Genomic DNA, 4731 nt, shown 5'->3' on the forward strand with positions numbered 1-4731 from the left:
TGCGGGCGCCGCGGCCGGGCCTGGCGAGGTGCGGGTCCCCGGCCCCTCGTCGTCTCTCACAAAGGAGGTGCGGGCGTCAAAACCGCCTCTCCCGTCCCGCTGACACCCGGTAAACACCGGTGGGTGTGCCGCGGGTCGCGGGGGGAAGGTCAGCGGCAGGAGGGGCCGATGAGGGTGCGACACAATAAATAATCGCTATTTATAAACTTGGGAAGTGCCTTAGCTCCTGCGGTAGCCTTTCTGCGTTTTGGTTGCTCGGTTGTGTTTTTTCCCCTCCACAAACTCACTTCATCAGAGGCCAGAGAAGTGCCGTCACTCGAGGAAAACCTCAGTCCGAGACTTCAGTGTGGCTCTGCTTCCAAAAAGAAGCTCTTAATCCCTCTCGGTGCTGCTGGAGATGGATACAGGCCTAAGTGTGAGACTACTAGGCACTTCTGAGTTCCTCCCCGAGACCCTGTGGTGGTCAGAGCCTGGTTAAAGAATGTTAATTACCCTCCTCCCCTTACCGCACGTGCTTCTCCATAGAGAAGGCTATTACATTCCAGTCTGGAACGGGACTGTTCCAGAGAGGCTTCCATTCCGGGTTCGTTATCCTTACTGCCACTCTGGACTGTGGTTTTTCTGTTAAAACCTTGCAAAGACTTAAGGAGAGAAGGAGCAGCGTACCAAAATCTCAGCTGGTGTAAACTGGTGTAGCTCTTGCCAGGCCAGAGGGGCTCCACCAGCTTACGGTGCCTGAGGACAGCTCCAGACCAGAGACGCTGTTCAGAATAAATCTTTCCCGCCTGTATTCTAACTGTTTTCACAGTCACCGGTGTCTGCAGATCACAGGGGACTGCTCAGCCTGTGCTGCAGGAGAAGAAAAGTTAGCTAATGTGGGGTTGTGGGCGTGTTTGCTCCTTTTAAAGTGTAGCAGAGACTGACAGTTTGCTCATATCTGTGGTATTTCACAGGTTACTCTTTTCAGGAGTCTTACTTGGCCACTGAATTATTTCTGGGTTAACAAGCATGTCACTTCTCAGTTCTTATCAGGCCTTTTGAGTAATAGTTGCACTCTGATTTCCAAGCATGTGACTGTTTGTTTGTTTGTTTTTACCATAAATAGTATTTTTAGCATCTTCAAGAAATAGTTGGCCAACAATCTTTGGCAAGCAGCTATCTTACTGAGGCGGGAAAGGTTCAGAAGTACTCATGTTTATAAACAATGTCACGCTATTAAGCTCCTCCATGTGAGGACAGTGTGCACAGGGGGAATGAGAGGAGAGGAAGGCATTGCTGATGAGTTCAGTTAGAGAATGGATGTGTTTTGATGGACTGGGCAGGAGAGCACTTACCTTCCTCAGGAGGGACTTAAAAAGATTGGTGGACAGAGTGGGAAGTCCTTGGAAATGAGCAATGGGTAGGGGAAAAAAAATACACACAATTTCTGTTGGGGGGAAGAACTTGGTGTATATGCCTTGAAAACATCTACTGGCTTTTGCAGCCTTTCTCGCCTTTACCTGCATGTGCCTACTAATTAATTAGCTCTTCAATGCATTGTGCACTTTCCTCAGATAGTAGCTGCTTGAATTGTTTTTGTTTTCAGAATATCTTTTTCTTCTGTGTTTTCCCTTTCAATAGAAACTGATGTGTGAATATTTTGTCAGTTTTGTTACAAGTGACCAAGGGTGCTCTGAGGATTTTAACTTCCATGAGAGAGAATAAAAGAAGTTTTACATTGATGGACTCTTAATGTGAGGCATGAGTAGATTTTATATAGACTGTAAGGAAATCGTAGCTTTTATTATGTATAGTTTTGTACTCTAGAAGAGTAAGTGATGGCTGAATAAGTAATAGTTCGGCAGGAGGGTTTGCATAGTGGTTTTAAATTTAATCCATCTAAGCAAGAAGGATGTTGCCTATAAAAGGTTCTTACCCTGGTATGTAGTGTTACCGGCCTAAATTTTCATTCAAGTGTCAGTGGCTTGTCAAAATTCATAATGTTGGATCCTGGAATTAAGCTATTTCATCCAAGGCTATGAAACTTTCAGCAGTGGATTTTCATGTTGGAGTAGTTTTAAGTTTGTGACCTAAACCTGTTCTGAACTTAAAGCTGAACCCTGTGTGCTCTAATACAGGCTATTTCATTCCTTAGCTGCTTGTGTCAGTGGCAGCACATGGAGAATCTGGATCAAGGACCATGCTAGCCAAAAATTGTTCGAAAACTGTTGTCCCACAGAGATTGTCACTGTCACAATCCTGAGCATCAGTGCGGAGAGGGATTATTTTTAGACAGCTATGCAAGCAGAAATTCTGCTTCGTATTAGTCCCTTAGCTGAAGTTTTTGCGAGTTTCTAGGTACGATGGTGGCATAATTTAAGTTGCACACTACCTGGCTTTGGCTGTGTGTTTGGGGATGTGAAGAAAAACTCCTGGGTATAGGAAAAGAAGATAATCCAAGCCACGGAAATGATCTGCTGTTACTGTCTTCTGCAGAGGTCAAAGATTGATCGAGAAATAATCTGAAACCTATAGTGGTTTTTATATTGAGCTGGCATTCTTGGTGGTTAAGAATAGCGGAGGTGAGGCCTGGGTTGTTACTTGGTATTTTAATAAACATCTGTTGAGATTGAGCTGACTTTGAGTTCTGGTATTATATCCTAGCGGAGATGAGGTGCTGAGCTCAGTCCCAGGTGGGGAGGCAGAGCATCAATCTCACTGTAGTAATGTGCCTTTTTTTTTTTTTTTTTTTTGCGGTGAAAGCAGCATCCGCGTGTGCAGAAGGGCAGTATTTAATCTTTGCTTTGCTCTGTAAAAGTCAACAGGATAGGCAAGGTGTAGGTCAGGTTGCATTCGTGGCTTTTAGAGTCACAGGTCCAAATTCAATGCTACCCTGAAGTGAAAATGTATCTTTAGACTTAGAGAAACTCTCCTTTGGGTCTCCGTGTGTAGGAACGTGTGTGTTTAGGTACTAGAAGTGTGAAAGATTTTCACTGTGCTCCCCTGAACCCTAACGTACTTGGGATTTGTTGTTCCCCTCCTTAACGCTGTATAGGGAAGGAGTGGATGGAAATAGAAACTGTAACACTAGTCAAGCCAAAGAATTTCTTGCCTGGCAAGCGGTGAGCTATTGGATCTTTACTATTCTTCTTTAATTGAAACAAGATGGTTTATAATGCTTGTGGCAGCTTGGGGCTCAGATAGCCTGTAACAGATCTCTGGGAGACTCAACCGCAAGAGAGTTGCAAATGCAGCCCTTGCTTGATCAGGAGGCACACGATTGAAAAGTCCACTTAACTAGGACACCTCCCAGGAAATCGGTGCAGCGTGGTGTCCGTAAGGATCGGGACGAAGTTAGCACAAAACTTGTTGAATGGCAACAGAAGTGATGGGAATGCCAGTTGTGAAGTAATGCTCAGCCAGATGTGAAACGGGAGTGAATTTCCGAGCAGGTTGCCAAATAAGGATTAGAAGCGGGGACTAATTCGTATTCTGTATGCAGTAAGATATTTTATTCCTCTGCATGTTTTTAGGCTGTTTTAAATGACTAAATACTACTGGTCTGACTTAATCAAGACAACAGGCGGCTCGGTGAACTGCAAAAACAAAAGGGAGATCAGTAAACGCTAGAACATCTTTGTGAAGCAGGCTGTGGCAGGCAGTCAGCTGAGAACTTTTAACAGATACATTTTGTAAAACAGATTTGTATCGAAGATGTTGCTGGATGATATATTCTGTGACGTTATAGACATTGAGGGTTTTGATAAGGTATCTTCTACCTGAGCTGGATTTTTAGGGAAGAGCTTTGAGGATTTCAGAGGGCCAGAAGTCTTTAAAAAGTTGGCCAACTTGCGATTTAGAAGGTAATATTTTGGCATGTGTGGTTTGGATTTCTATTTTTGCTTTGTGAAAATATTAACGTTTCCTGTGCTTTTTTCTGCAGCTTCTGAGACATTTAAATGCTCTTCTGCTCAATTTAGCTTTAGAAACTAGTAGATAATTGCATGATAATCAATAGCCTGTTCTTGAAATCCAGTTACTTTGCTTTTTAAGCCTTTCTGATAATAGTCAGTCATTCTTGCTTGTGTCGCTTGTAAGGTTGGCGGGTTTGTATCCCTTGACACCCTGACTTCAAATCTGCAAGAACATAACTTTTTTCTAGCCCTTTTTGACCTGATTTCTGGACCCGCGTAGTGTACCATATACCAAGTCATGTCTAAGAGCACATCAATCACCAGTATACGTGTCGTGTAACAGTAAGTGGACACCCTTAACGGCACAGGATTGGATATGCTTTCTCAGTTTTCCATTGCATATTTGTTTTCAGTCTGCTCAGCCTGTGCACCCTACCCCAAGTCCTTGTGACTTGGTATTTCCGCCAAATGTTGGCTTGCCACGTTCGAGACCTGATTTTTATCCTGAAATATTTTCCCTCGAATGAGATTGAAGTCTGAGATAAGCTGGAAAATCTTATGGCCAGCAGAAATTCAAGGAGTCAGCCAAACTATGTCTCAAATTAACTTCTTTTTTTTAACGTTCTTTTGTCTATTACATTGGTGGGGGGACTCCACTCTTCTGAAATATTATCCAAAATGTGTTTGTCTCACCTGAAGCCTCCCCCTCTTTTTTTTTTCCCTAACGATGTGCTGATAGCTCAGGAGGAAATTGCTACAGTTTTTCATAATAGTTCATGGAAAGCCACCTGTACCTTTGACTGGATCTTCCATTAGTGGCCACTCCCTGAGCTGGGAG

General features: G+C 43.6%; 1 protein-coding gene across 2 annotated transcripts in view; it reads left to right on the top strand.

Moving 5' to 3' along the window:
* Positions 1-85: 85 nt before the first annotated feature.
* HP1BP3 (heterochromatin protein 1, binding protein 3) overlaps positions 86-4731 on the top strand; it is a 21810-nt gene continuing 17164 nt past the window's right edge. The window contains exon 1 of one of the 2 annotated variants that reach the window (XM_009330336.1): positions 86-109. The gene's annotated coding sequence lies outside the window, so the exon portion shown is untranslated. Of the gene's footprint in view, positions 110-2580; positions 3843-4731 lie in introns of those variants that run through there. The other variant, XM_009330335.1, reaches the window with a different exon arrangement.

The sequence above is a fragment of the Pygoscelis adeliae genome, unplaced genomic scaffold (assembly GCF_000699105.1).
Source record: "Pygoscelis adeliae isolate BGI_AS28 unplaced genomic scaffold, ASM69910v1 Scaffold728, whole genome shotgun sequence".
NCBI lineage: Eukaryota > Metazoa > Chordata > Aves > Sphenisciformes > Spheniscidae > Pygoscelis > Pygoscelis adeliae.